The sequence below is a fragment of the Ailuropoda melanoleuca genome, chromosome 4 (genome assembly GCF_002007445.2).
Source record: "Ailuropoda melanoleuca isolate Jingjing chromosome 4, ASM200744v2, whole genome shotgun sequence".
Taxonomy (NCBI): Eukaryota; Metazoa; Chordata; class Mammalia; order Carnivora; family Ursidae; genus Ailuropoda; species Ailuropoda melanoleuca.
The window spans coordinates 90,666,124-90,682,156 of record NC_048221.1 but is presented as its reverse complement, the minus strand read 5'-3'; positions in this window follow the sequence as shown (position 1 = coordinate 90,682,156).

The window sequence follows — 16,033 nt, the reverse complement described above, 5'->3', positions numbered from 1 at the left end:
CCAACTAGGTCACCTCCTGTTGTCGAAGTAGAAACAACTTGTTTCAAGGGAAATAATGTGCCTATGAACCTTCTAGCCCTCTACTTCTTGAAGAGAATATGAGTATCTGGATGTGACAGTTCTTTATTATTATTTATCAAATCCTAAAATCTGGTTTTCTTGCCAAATTAAAGATAATTACTAGTTCCTCTTTTTTCCACTTCAGCTATAGCCTTGCAGAGGGCAGGAAGGAGCTTGCCTCTAACCCTGTGCGAATTCTCATACGAGCTCTCAAGAGAGTAATTGAATACAAATCAGATCCTTTTTTCTATTAAACTCAGAATTTTGCTTGATCTTCCGTATTTCAAGGTTGCAATTAGGCCGTCTCCTTATAAGTGTAAATCAAATCCATTTGAACTCTGTCTTGGGAAAATGGCAAATGCTCAATACCAAAGTGTCTCTTTTCTACAACCATGTGTATTAAAATTCTGGCAAGTGCCTATTTCTCTCAATCTGATCAGTTTCTCAGGTGTTCATCTTTTTCTATGATTTCTTATTTAAAAAGCTATTCAAATGTCCCTTTCCACCAGATTCTGGTGTCCCTGATGTGATACACCAGCTGGGGTAACAGATGCAGTGTAAGGGGTTTCCACTAGAAGTAGACTCTTACCCATCTCTAATTTCTCTACCTCCCTGTCCAAACTTCTGACACTGGACATGTGCTGGAGTCACTATCTTCATCAGGGAAATTTTCCAAGATGTTCAGATACACAGCTTGAAGATCAGTTATTGCCAATCATAGTTGGGTAAGGATTGACATCTCATGCTCAGCATCCATCCATTCGTTCATTCAACAAGTGTTTATTAAATGGTTACAATGTCTTAGGCCCTGTGTAAAACACTTTTTTCCTCTGTTTAATTTCTTGTACTTATTTCACAGTATCTTAAGCTCCTCTCTTCCTTTCCCCAACTTTCTACTAATATAATATTGTACTGGGGGGATTTTGAAATTATCCTTTTTGACTCTAGGGTAGATATGAAGCAGGGTGTCATATTTCCAAGTTTGATAAGACAATGACAGTTAATGTTAGGAATGAACAAAAGGGCTGAACCTTGGCCGTAGACCCCCTGGAAGGGGAGTGGACAGGAATGAATTGGCCAAGCTGCCTTGGACAACGTAGAAGCTCACAGTTGTGTATAGAGAATGCCCAAGGGTCATGGTGATTTCTGTTCTTAAACCAGATAAACCAAGACTTGCCACTCTCTGGCTCTGAAGTTCTCAATCATAAACAACTTCATGTCTACCCTTCACAGCAGAGAGAAAGGAAAGTCCCCTTACATGTCTCTGAAGGTTTTTATTTTGGTAAGAACATGTAACATGAGAACTGCCCTCTTAACAGATTTTTTTTAATGATTTTTTTATTATATTATGTTAGTCACCATACAGTACATCCCCGGATTCCAATGTAAAGTTCGATGGCTCCATTAGTTGCATATAACACCCAGTGTACCATGCAATACGTGCCCTCCTTACCACCCATCACCAGTCTATCCCATTCCCCCACCCCCCTCCCGTCTGAAGCCCTCAGTTTGTTTCTCATAGTCCATAGTCTTTCATGTTTCATTCCCCCTTCTGATTACCCCCCCTTTCTTAATCCCTTTCTTCCCCTACCGATCACTCTAGTTCTTATGTTCCATAGATAAGAGAAATCATATGATAATTGTCTTTCTCTGCTTGACTTATTTCACTTAGCATTAACTGCTCCAGTGCTGTCCAGGTTGCAGCAAATGTTGAGAATTCGTTCTTTCTTATAGCTGAGTAATATTCCATTGTATATATGGACCACAGCTTCTTAATCCAGTCATCTTGCCCTCTTAACAGATTTTTAAGTGTTCAGTATAATATAGTTATCTGTAGGCACAATATTGTTCAGAAGATCTCTAGAACTTACTAGTTTTGCATAACTGAAATTTTATGCCCATTGATCTGCCTGTTCTCCTCATCTTAGATCTTGACCTTTCATCCTGTCTGCCAAATCATCATTTTGCCATAATTTTGACTACTCTCATGTTGGCCCTGATGATCACTGGAGGGCTCAAACCCTGTTTCAAGAAACATTTGGACATAATAGAAAAATTGACAGACTTTCATGGTAAAGTTTACTCCCTTCAGAATGCCAGCAAATGCTGAGGATGCACGCAAGAGCTCACAACCATTTCTTATGATCAAAGGCAGGATGCCCTCCTACAGACCAAAAACCTAAGGTAAACAACAGAAATCACTGGCAAGCTTTCCCTAAACACCAACCAGTAAACACAATAAGAGTATAGCTTCTCATTCTCTCAAGAGGAGTTTAGTACTATATAGCACCTGCCACAAGCCTTTGTCCACAGGTGGCAAAGCTCCTGCCATCCTGAGCAACACATGGCAGAGGGGAGGCAGCCACTGACCTCCTTGGAAACCAGTTATGACAGCCTGACAGCGGACCGGCTGGACACTCCAGACTGTCACCAAATATGTCACAGGGTGCTTCCCAGGCTCAAGCATTTAATTTACTTTACATAAAAGAAAAAGTTAGACTCCGGTTCTTTCTTTCCTTTTATCTATCTACTATCTATCTATCTATCTATCTATCTATCATCTATCTATCTATCTATCTATCTATCATCTATCTATCTATCATCTATCATCTATCTATCTATTTAGAAATAAAAGATTTGCTTATTTATTTATTTATTTATTTAAGAGAGAGAGAGTGCACACGTGCTCTGGGGGAAGGGCAGAAGGAGAGGGAAAAAGAAAGGGAGAGAATTTCAGGCAGACTCCCTGCTGAGTGTGGGAGCCCAAACTGAACCCAGGCTCAGTCTCACAAATCTGAGATCATGACCTTAGCTGAAATTAAGAGTTGGACGCCTAACCGACTAAGGCACACGGGTGCCTCTCTTCTTCTTTCCTTTTAAAGCAAAACTCCTTTTCTTTAAAAGAGGAAATCTAATAAGGAATCCCAATATATAAAATAGAGCAAAGTAGAAGTCCTTTGAGTGAAATTGAAGGTGGGTGATAGAGATGGACTGGAGCATATATGCTTAGGTTTCTCTTATTATCCAACCCATTTAAAGACCTTCAACTAGTGCCCTGGAATTCAGTTTGACAAAGAGAACTTTGGGCTAGAAAATCTCCAATGTACCTCCATTTCAGTCAAGCTCCATGAAGGCGAGGCTCTGCCTTGGTCATTCCTGAATCCTGAGAGCCTAGTATGGCTCTGTCACGTAGTAAGTGCACACAAACACACGCACACACATTTGATGAATAGATAAATACAAAATTTTTTTACATGTCATGAGATATATCTATTTATTTCATATTATACCTCCATGTGACCAGTAGAGTTGGTTTTCAGCATTAACCTCTCCTGACTCTCCACCCTATACCTTCCCCCAGCTTTTCTCTGCACACATATAAAAGCTCAGCTTTAGCTTCGTTGGGATTGCATCTAAAACACCAAATGTAAATGTCTCCCAAATGGGGAGACAGCTTGTTTATACAGGAATAATTGCTTCAGCACAGTGTCCTCCTTTACAGCAAAATTTGAAGAAAATGCTGAGTAGTCAGATTCCTTGCCTTTGCACTAGGAAAGAATTTAAAACCTATTTCAGTCTTTTCTTTGGCCTCATGTAAAAGTAAAGCTTTTCTCCCGAAGCTAAGGGCAAAGCAAAGAAATCTAACCCTGACTTACACTTTCCCTGAACCCCCAAAATGAGTCCAGGTCATTTTGAAATGGATTTTTCCCTTGTTTTCTTAAATTGGAGCCAGTCAGAGATGAATGGATGTTCCTGTGCCAGTTTGAAACTGCTGTAAAGGGTGTTAGCAAAGCATCTCTTCGTTGTTCCCTCCCCTGCCCTCCCCTGAAGATGGCAGTGCTAAGTGTGGATCCTGCCAACTTAGAGAAGGCTGGAGGCTTCTCCTGGATCCTGGGGCAATCCATCAGGTGGCAGATTCACCAAGGAGCCTGCCAGCTGGCTTGACTTCATTACTGTTTGTCATTATGTCTACTTCTTCTAAAATTTCTCTTTATTTAACCACCTAATACTATTTTTATTGGCTTGTCAGAATGTGGGGGAGAGTAGAAGGGAATTCATTTCATGTGTTGTGGAACATTATTATGGTAAAATATTAGGACAAGTCTGTACCTTCCTCCTTTGAAAAATAAGATACAAAACCAATTAAAGTTAAGTGATTACTGAAATGCATCTAATTAGTTATTAACTTACACACATCAAGCTATGATGGCAGCTTTCACAGCAAAAATCCTGTTGGTGTTGATACAGAAGATAATTGATATCACAGAGGCCTCCACTCCTCAGGCAATTGCTTAGGAAAGCACCTTCACAGCTCAGAGCCTTTTCTCCCTTTGGGTTGGGGTACATTTTAGTCAATCTGACAAGATCTGTCACATATTATCAGACAATTGATCACCAACTGCTTGCAAGTCATAATCCATCGTTTGATCACACATCAAGAAAAATCGCTTTTTATGTCTTACATCTTGGCCATGAGAAAGGGGAAGAAAGCAGAGAATTAGGCTTCCGGCTCCAGCTCATTTCTTTTTGGCAAATGATAGATGGGTTCACTAGGCAATTTAACTTTAAAATGATCTTTTCCCCTTTCTCAAATAAGCAAATAGAAGGAGCTTTGCGGCACAAGCTGAGTGGAAAGGGAGTCTGCCTGCTGTTCGTGTCTCTTTAATAGGCGCCCATGTGTGGATGGAGGCATGTATGCTTAGTAAATATGTATTTACTTAGTATTACTGCATCTACTTCTAAATAATAGGATTTAAAGTGGACACACACAGAGAGACTAACTTTCACTCTCCAGGACATAGCTATAATCATTTTACACATTTCTTCTAGAGCACTTATGTTATATATAAAGTAATTTGAAATGACTTCTAGTTTACAAAAAAGAAAAACTAGGATTATATAATGACACAGTGAAAACCAACTCTAAAATAAATCACTTCCCCCTACCATGAATCCAGTTATGCTTTGGTCAAAATCCTGACTTTATATATCTAGCAGTGTATCTTCTAGCTTTCTCAGAATGGGACAAAACCTAATAATGCAGGAATTAGCCTTGTTTCTAATACTTGATTGATACTTCATATCAAAGAGAGAAAGTATCTGAAATTATCAATAAAAGAATAGCTAAAACCTCAAAGTTTTTGAGGGATTCCTTGTACATGGTCAACATAAACACAAATAGCCTGGTGATGTATAAATTGTATTTCCGAAGTTCGCACCATTCAGACATTACAGTTGAGTTCTTTGAGGCCAGAAAGGAAAACTCCCAACTCCCCATCGCTTATTTTCCCACCTCTCCTGCACTAAAAACCTCCCTGGGAATCCTTCACTATTGTACATCCTCTGTAATTTAAAGACACAAAGAATTGAGTCAGTCTTTGCGTGCTTAAGTAAAATGAAAGGCACTGAGAAGTATGTAATTAGTGCTTTTTCTGTGTCATGGCAACTTGAGATTGACAGTGTTTCCAAATACTAGCCACTAAATTCTATAGTTAAGCAGTGTATGGCTGACCTGCAAGCTTTTGTCAATAAATGGAAAACACCGTAAGGCCAGGGGCTGGACCCCAAACCCTAGCACAGTTTGTGTTAGGCACAAAGAGAGTGCTCCAAAAAATATTTGTTCTGATGAGAGGCAGCTAAAAGCTCTAGCTTAGTTAAAACTATTGTACCAAAGTCAGTTTCCTAGTTTTGATCATGTACTTATGTAAGATGTTATCATTGCAGGAAAGTGGAGGAAGGATACATGGGACCTCTGTTCTCCTTTTGCAACCTGTAAGTGAGTCTAAAATTATTTCAAAATACAATTCTAAAAAATATTTATTGAAAAGGGAATGCATCTCTAATTCCTTAAGCCTGATGAATGTGCTATGCATTTGAAGCACTGATATCTCAGGGCTACAGTCTGGTAACTTTTTTTCTGGTTCTGCCTCTGGTTCTCTAGATGGGCTCCTTGTATCTGATCTTTCCCAAAGTTTGGCTATTAGCCCTCCATAAGGAATTTTGCCTCAGACTTCCTCTGCCCAAGACTTTCTTCTTTTGGCCTAGATTTCCTCTTTGCACCACCACTGCATCTTTCTCATTAGCTTACTCCGCACCCAGTTTCCCTTTTGCCCAGCTAGTGTGTGTGTGTGTATGTGTGTGTGTTGGGGAGGGGTGATGTACAGAGTGGAAATGATGAGGGGGGAGTTTGAGATTTAGTCTCTGGTAACCTGCATCTCTGAAATAAATTTCTGTGTATAAAGAACAACTTCCTGCTGGGGAGAGACTCTACCTAGTTTATCAGATCCATCAAATTGAACTCTCCAGCTTCATATATGTTGTGAAAATACTATCAGAGGTTGCTCCATATCTGTTCTCACTGCTGGGTGGCAAGAGCATGGTCCCTGCCACCGTAAATGACAGAGAGAATGGACTTACTGAGACCACATCCTGAAGCCAAACAGCATGGTCTCTGCATTTATCTCAAACCGGATTTGCCTTTGGGAAATCCGCTGGGACCCTCAATGACTTCCCTACCATTCTGTTCATATAAGCAACAGTCGAAGGCAATGGCATTCAAAACAGACACTGGGGCCACATTAGTTTGAATCCAGCTCTGTTTACTAGCAGTGTGACTAGACAAGTTGCTTAATCTGTCTGTATCTTAGTTTTGCCAACTGTAAAATGGGAATGATAATTATTCCTAGTTTATAGGGATCTTGTGAGAAGAATAAGAGTTAGTATTTTGAGAAGCACAAGGCTTACCCATACTTGGCACTCAGTGAATGTAACTGCTATTTTCTAATGATTTTCTACCACTTTTCTCTGTTTTGCCCTCTACTACCTCCTTATAAAGGTTCAGTATGGTGACTTATGCTTAGAAATAAGAATTTTCAAAAATATTTTTTTTGCTTTGAGCATTTCCCTAAACTTCTGGAAATTATAGAAGATAATCAATGGAGTCTCAGAAATGAGGTTAGAAATGAGTCAGTATCAAAGAAGAAATATAATAGTCACTCAAATTTCTGAATCTACTGATTGAATCCCTGTTGGGATGCAGGCTGTAGTGGAAATGCTGGTGGGCTTTGTGGAAACATGACCACACACCTGAAACTCCTTGGGCTGGCTTTCTGCTGTATCTTACAATGCTCTGAGCTAGGAGAGGCCAGGGTGGATTTGGATTGGACTAGAAGTCAGACTGCTGAGAAAGATAGGCTTAGAGGCATGGTTGAATATTGTCTTTTCTTGTCTTTTCATAGCATTTTATATTTATATTTATATTTTATAAATATTTCATATTTATATTTTCACAGAAAATATAAACTGAACATTGATACCTGGCTGACTGTAGCTTCCAAGTGTTAAATGTGATGTTTAGAGGCATAAAACACTCTGATGTAGCTACAACTGTGGAATGGAATTGTGTTTTCAAAAGCTCTTCAGTTTTCCCAATCTTCGTTGGGGTGGGCTCTACCTACTGACACTTGAACTAATGGCATCCCAATCCCAGGCAAATGGCATCCAATCTATTCGCCCCCTTCTGATCAGCAACAAAGTAATGAAAACTTGTTGCCCGAGTCCTTTCTCATTAGCTCTGGAGACGCAGCTTAAAAATCATTCTTTGGTTGTATTTATTAAGTTTATATGATCCGCTTTCCAAGAAGCATTTAGAACAAACAATGAATTATAGCTAAAACCAATGTGAGTGAGCAATAGACTCAAATTAGAAGAGATAAAATTAAATTTTCATGTATCATAAATGAAATATCCATTAGGGACTTCTCAATGACCTTCAGGTTCAGCAAATTCTGTATTAAAGCTTCCAACCTGAAAGATATGAGTGCTGGGCCAGAAAACATGCATTTCAGGTACTGTGGAGGAAAAGGCCCAGCCAGCTACAGTAAACAAATGTAACTAGTTTTGGAGAAATGCTATTGACAGTAAAATTCTAATTTTACTCCAGCTCCCAGAACAGATGTACCTCCGAGTCCATAGACTGCAATACTTAACTGCAGCTACTCAGCTGTGACCTTCAGCCCCAGGCTCACTGCAATAAAATTTTCATGCAACCATATGGAAGAATATTTTAATAGAGATTTACTGTCAGTAACTGTCCCAAAGGAGCAAATAAGGAAGCTGTAACATATTGCGTACAGTAAATCAAGGGGACTTCAATGGAAAAACGAAACCTCCCGGAGGCAAGCATCTTTAAAATTACAGGCAACACTTTGTACAAATATGTGTACAAAGGACTGGATATGCACTCAGTTAAGTAGCTCAAAATGGTTTCGATTTGCAGATATATTTATTTAGAATTTATTTATTGGATTCTATAAGTGGCAAGCACTTACCTGTCAGGGCTGAATGCCCATGTATCCCCCTTCCCTGGGGCAAAACAGAAGTGAGGGAGGGGTGACTTTAACTGAAAATCTCACCCAACCAGGGACTGTGGCAGTCAGCATAAATTGCACCCTCTCTATAACCGGGTTTACTTCAATTTAGGGTGAGGTATTAAACACATGGACAAAATATTCCCTTAGCCAGTATATAAACAGTACTGGATGAGTTATTTGAATAGTTAAAAATTCAGCTTAAACAATAAATGGGGACACATGTTGATTAAAACTCCCAGTGGGGCAGAATGCATTCAGAGTCCCTACGTGAGTCCTTGATTATGTTTTACCCAACACTTTTGAGTGTAAAAATGTCTCCTTTTGGTGAAGCTATAAAATGGCAATTTTTGTCTAAATGGGTCTTGGGCTGGTTGGAATCAGTAAATCAGATCTCATGCTCTTCTCCTGACCCTGTGTTTATTTGGAAACATGAGTCCACGGCACAGGCCACAGGTGAGCTAAGAAGGAGGGATGGAGCCTGAGCATGTCACCTACACGGCTCCATGCTTCAGTTCACTTAGTTACCATCACTACACCATTTCCTTGCTCGGCTTCAGCCCTTACTGTTAAGAGCATTTCAGTCTCAGATATTTGTTTCCTGAGGGCAAACAAGCAGCCATCTCCCCCTCTACTCAACTGATGGAAACTCTAATGCAAGGGGCAGTAATTCAGAGATAAATAGACCGAACACTGCCCGTGACAGTTCATATTTTATGGAGAAGAGAAGGCCTAAAACCTAAAAAACTCATGTGTAGGAGGCATAGCACAAATGCCTCATCCATGGTATGTAATGAAGGAAGATATCTTAGCATCAAACCGAAAATCAAAATATCCAAGTGACCGTGAATAGGAGAATCGGGTGATAAATCTTTATGTTTTGCTAAATGCCTGTGGGTTGTCACATTTGACAAAGAGTGATAACAATAGAATAATTGTCATACCTGATAAATGTGTCTTAGGCATTCCATTCTTCTGCTGAAGTGGTTCCAGTTACTATAAAACACAGGTAACATGCATGCATGTACAGATTCAAAACAGGTTAGGTTACACACTGAAAGTGAATTATCTTGACTAATCAGAACCTGGCTGGAAATTGTAATGCAATAGGAAAAAAGCTTGAGACGTTACTTCGTGCTATCAGATTAATGTATAAATCACGTTACATGGCTAATGAAGAGTTCATTACCCACCGATTTTCCCAGTGTTTCAATTACTGTACTTTTTTGACAGTTGGATATTGTATTCTCTGGACCCTTTAATGATACTCTATTTCACATTGAAATTGAAGTTGGAACTGGAAATGCTTCTCAAAACATGTGAATCTGGGGACACAAATATATGCATGATATGTGTAGCTTGTTCCTTTGAGAGAAAGGCTGGTTTGGATGACTCTCCAGTCTTTGCATTATTTGGCTGTGACCACGTTAAGAATTACTCTTTTTGTCTTTATAAGGGATAGAATGGGCATGTAAAGACAATTTTTGTCTGTGTTTAATTTCGTGAATTTACCAAGAAGGGTGAGTCATGTCTTACTTTTTTGATCCCATCTCTAAAACAAGTGATGTCAGAATGCTTACTCATTAAAGGCATTTTCCCTCCATCTCCTGGAAGGCTCAATGACCTTGGCTAGCTCTGTACCCAAAGTTTTTGGTAATCTTGGGCAGTACAGTCCCTCTCGTCTTCAACCCACTCTCTATTCTGGCAAGTTAGTTTTCTCTTGACCTCCACAGATTCTATATTTAATTTGTCACACCCTCAGGTCACATGACTCCAGAATAAAGTTATTTTCTTTCCTTTTTACCTCGCCAGAAATTTAGCTTTTGTTTAAGACTGTTCAGAGCTCCACATACCCAAACAAACCTATCAAACCATTCTAGGCCCATCACAAAATGCTAAAGGCCAAGTCACTTTCTACTGAGTAGCTAATACATTCTAAGAATATTAATAATTGTTTAATAAATGCCCATTGATAATTGATTTATTGATCTTTTGACCTTCTTTTATTTCTTTTCACCACTTTGCCATGTACTTCAGACTTGGACTTCCCCCAGAGAACACAAAAGAATGTATTCTGAATAAATTTTTATTCTTATTCCTCCCACTGGGAACATGCTAGAAAGTAATCATTACTTAATGTAATTTTCCACCTATAGACATCGTTTTACAAGCTACAAATAATGTGAATAAAATGTAACTGTATACCCAACCAACAAACAAAATCTCCCAAATTAAAAGCAATATACAGCTGGAATGAATAAAATAATTTGTTAATTAGAAAAGTATTCATGATAGATGGTAAGATCCTCACAGCTGGAACTTATCAAACAAAGACTAACTCAAGAATCTGGGGGAGAGGACTTCCATAAAGAATGGGAGATTAGTTTCAATAAATCTGGGGTCTCTTCCAAATCTGAGATTCTATGTAATTGTCCAAATTTAACCAATTAAGAAAATGATTTTGGGGCGCCTGGGTGGCACAGCGGTTAGGCGTCTGCCTTCGGCTCAGGGCGTGATCCCGGCGTTGTGGGATCGAGCCCCACATCGGGCTCCTCTGCTGTGAGCCTGCTTCTTCCTCTCCCACTCCCCCTGCTCGTGTTCCCTCTCTCACTGGCTGTCTCTATCTCTGTCGAATAAATAAAAATCTTTAAAAAAAAAAAAAAAAAAAAAAAGAAAATGATTTTAGTAGTCCTATGAGGTAAGTTTTTTATATTCCAAATATTTTTAAATTATAGCCAGAGTTAGATTAATTTGAAAAAATCTGAAAATAACAGGTCATTAATTGTTTGACTGACTTACTAAAGTCAAAAGGATGACTTACTAAAGTCAAAGTAGTATGGACATGTGGACCTAGCCACAAAGCACTTTGAAATCAACCTTATTCTTAGAACATGTATCTACAGTTTAATTAACCTGTACATGTAAATAGGATGGGTACTGTGCACATTTTGATCAACAAATATTTGTGTTCCCATTGGTCTTGTCAATTTTCCTGTGATGTGTTAACCTTGGGTACATAAAAAGAAGTAGTGAGGGGGCTCCTGTGTGGCTTAGTCGTTAAGCGTCTGCCTTTGGCTCAGGGCGTGATCCCGGCATTCTGGGATCAAGCCCCACATCAGGCTCCTCCACTGGAAGCCTGCTTCTTCCTCTCCCACTCCCCCTGCTTGTGTTCCCCCTCTCGCTGGCTGTCTCTATTGCTGTCAAATGAATAAATAAAATCTAAAAAAAAAAAAAAAGAAGAAGTAGTGAAATGTATTGCCCTCTTGGGAGTCCAGATAGCTGTACCAGTGCTGTGGTCCCTACCAAGGTCAGGAAACCTGTCTTTGCATGGTCATACTTTTAGACATACAGGACTGATATTTCACAAGTAGGCACCAATGTGGACATACCAAACTACAAGCCTTTGGCATTTGCTCTTTTCATTTGTTACCTGGATTTTATTGGTTGTGAAATATCTTAAGTGACACCCTATTATCCAGAATTTTTGGATATCGGATGCTTGGGTTAAGTAAACCAAACATCTAATGGCTATCATTTCTTTTTAATTTTATTTTATTATTTTATTTTATTTAAAGGTTTTATTTATTTATTAGAGAGAGAGAGAACACAAGCAGGGGGAGCAGCAGGCAGAGGAAGAGGGAGAAGGAGACTCCGCATGGAGTGGGGAGCCCAATGCAGGACTCAATCCGAGGACCCTGGGATCATTACCTGAACTGAAGGCGGATGCCTAACCAACTGAGCCACCTAGGCACCCCTCTTTTTTTTTTTAATGTAATCTTTTGATATGTGTCCAGAAAAGCCATGAAATTTTGTCTTTTCATTATTTGGATTTCTCTGTTGTCAGGGTATGAAGATTTTGAGATCAGGGTTGAAAATGTACTTATCTGAAAACTGTACAGTTGTGTACACTTACAGTATACATATGTAAGACTTGGTAAAACTTTATTAATTTGTAACAACTTAGGAAAGTTTTAGTTATAGGATCCTTAAAAATTAATGCAGCACAACTTCTTTCAAGCAAACAGAATAAGATACTTTCTGCTTTATCAGTGTCTTTGAAGAAAAGTATATTTGTTGCTTACAACAAATATATTTGTTGCTTTCAAAGGTGCTTTGAAAGTGTTTGAAAGGAGTTTATTCAGTAAGGCTAATGCTGTGTATGAAATTATTTTTACTCTTCTAATTGGGAAAGCAGACTTTTTACCTTGGAAAAATAGGAAACTTCTATCTTACCTGAGAAGCACACAATTTTTGAATTAGCAATGTATTTGAATCAAAATTTTGTTGCATGTTAAGAAACATCTGGAGTAAATGTGGTTTTTACAGTTATAAACCCAGATATATATTGTGGTTAAATTGAATGTATTTCAGTAAAAACTAGTCTTAATCCTCCAGACTAATTAACATGCATCTACTTAGTTCATTAGTCTAAAGTTTCCTGACTCACAATTCAATGATGAGTTTTTCATGAACTTGTTGGATATTTTCATCCTATCTTCTTTTTTTTTAAAGATTTTATTTATTTATTTGACAGAGATAGAGACAGCCAGTGAGAGAGGGAACACAAGCAGGGGGAGAGGGAGAGGAAGAAGCAGGCTCATAGCGGAGGAGCCTGATGTGGGGCTCGATCCCATAACGCCGGGATCACGCCCTGAGCCGAAGGCAGACGCTTAACCGCTGTGCCACCCAGGCGACCCACATCCTCTCTTCTTTTACCCAGGATCATCCATAAATGTCCCAAGATCCAGCAGAGGGCAAAGAACTGCATGGTAAGCAAAAGACAGAGGCTCTGGGTCCACATCTGGATTTCTGTTTGGACACTTAAGAAGTGACATCAAGAGCAGCAACCTAGCCTACTGCACTCATGGTGAGGTAAGGTGATCCCAACCATAACTATAAAATTACCTTGGCCTCTCCTGAAGTAGGATATTGGATCGATCCAATGTAATGGTGTTGTTATTAATATTCTTATCCTTGATGTAATTATAATTATTTGATATAATTATATGAACTAAAATCACTCATGCACAACTCCCTTGTGTGGGGGAAGCAGCCAGTAAAATGTTTATCTGTAGTATGGTTTTAGTTTCTCTCCTTACCCTCTTGGAGTTAGCTGCCTGAGTCTTGTTCAGTGTGACAGAAGATCATTCTAGAGTCTGGGAGGAAGCAATGAGATAAACTGCCTAGGTTATGATGAGGTATGAAGCATCCTGTCACATTTCAGGGTGAAATTCATCCTCACCAAGATTTCCCCCATGCCCCCCACCTCTACCATTTCACAACTTATATTCCCAGAACACGAGTATCAAGATTTCATTTGCCTTGGAGCCCTTCCAGAAATTAACAGCGTTAAGAAGAACCATTCTATTAAGTCAGGATGGTGTCCAATAAAAGCAATGAATGATTGGAAAATGGACCATTTTAATGCTGTTCAGTAAAACCATCATGAATGTTCTTAATTATGCAATTCCATCCTTCCTGTGTAGTTGGCTCATTTGATCTTTCCTTTTCCTTTTTTTTTTTTTTTGCCTCTCATGGTATAGAATAATCTGAATTAGGGGTCAGAGTCTTCTAATGTTGTTATATTTGACTAATATTTGAAGATGATGTGGCAAAATATGTAAGAGTGTTATATGATTTGAACTCCTCTAGACAACCGACAAAGGAGCATAAAAGCTCATAGGACTGACAAAAACAGAAAAATAATTGTACCCTTCAGAGGCATCTAAACTCCATTTGCAAATATAGAGCACTCCATTTTTAAAAACTTTATTCCTTTGGTTTTGAATAGTTAATTTTATCACATGATTCAAAATTCAAGAGGTACAGAAGGGCAGATAGTGACAAATCTTCCTCCTCGGCATCCAAAGCAACAAAGTTATCAGGTGTGCATGATGCTCTCAGAGATATCTAATGCATATTCAAACAAATTTGTGTAAACTTTCATTTGTTTTTCTCTTATTTGTATGCACAGTAGCCTTATCTACTAGGATTTTATATTTCAGCATTCAGTCCAGGTACTAGGGATATAGTAGTAAGCAAAGCCAAGCCCTTTTGGGAAGCTTACACTTTCATAGTGGGAAGCAGACAAAAAGCACTGGACAAGATAGTTTTAGATCATAAGTGTTTGACACTACCCTACAGGGAAGGGGGTGCTGGTTAATTGAGGTCATGAAGGCTCACCAAAAGGTAAGAATTAAAAAGATAGAAATCACTTTTTAACTTTCGCATTAATCTGGCTAAACATCTGGTTAAACCCAACAATTTACTATGTAGCCCCACAAAACACATATTTGGAGACAAGGGATTTGACACACAATTCACCAACATGCTAACCCTTCAGTGTAATACGGTGACCCCAAATTTCAAATGAATACATGCTCATCACTGCCTGACGATGCTTAAAACCACTATGCTGTACTCATCTTGGATGACAAAAGCTACATAGGAGAGACCCTAAGAAATTCACTCCCAGATAAAATATTTCATGGAATGTCTACCAAGAGGCTGGGACCATAACATTGACAGCTGCTTCTCATCTGTACTCACTGTTCTGATCATATTTTAGTCATTCTACAAAACCAGCAATTAGGTAGGGAGGTTAGACTCTTCTCTTATTGTGGTCAGTGTGCCAAGAAAATTGAAATGGAAGGAGAGGGCAGATTGCTAAAATAAGAATTCTGAAAGACAGTTGGCATGACAGTGAGACCAGTAGAAATTCATAGACCAATCGTATAAACTGAATATCTGGTTTAAAAAAGTAAAAAAAATAAAATAAAATCTGTGCACATTTAGACGTTTTCAAAAATCCTAACTTTTGTCCTCAAATATCTTGGATACTAACTATAACTGGTTACTAGGTTAACTTTTTCAATTTCCTTCCAGATGTGCAATATAATGTAGAAGTATCCCAAGATAGCTCCTTATAATTTTCCTACAGGTGTGCAAAAACATCTATTTCCATTTCTCTAAAATAATTGAGGAGTTCTCTGGTTAGTTTAGATATGTTGGTTACTTCTAAGAGTGACAAAATACATACCAATTGAGGTTTGGATTTCTGCCAAATGCTGAAACTCCTGAAAGTGATTCATTATTTGATGGCACAGAAATTACTTTAGATCTCTATTGAAATTCTGTCCCATTATGGGCATCAATTATCATCATATTGTAAAATAGATGTAAAAGGGGAAGGAGATTGGGTAAATTTTGAGGCAGCCCCTCCCTCTTCTTCCCCCACCTCATGACGTGCTCAGGGGGTTGCCTTTTTTTAATGGATCCTCACAGAAACTTATATATTTATATTTCTCATAGGAATGGAGGAAAAATCTCTTCCCTCCCACCCAGGTCTTAGTCCGTTCAGGCTGCTGTCAAAATACCACAAACTGAGTAGCTAATAAACCATAGAAATGTACTCTCACTATTCAGGAGGCTTGGAAGTCCAAGATCAGGGTGCCGACGGAGTCAGTGTCTAGTGAGGGCCCACTTTCTGGTTAACAGATGGCTCCTTGCTGTGCCTTCCTGTGGTTGGAAGGGGCCAGGGACCTCTCTGGTATGGTATTAGGTGGTGCGGCCTTTGGGAGGTGCTTAAATCAGGAGCACGAAAT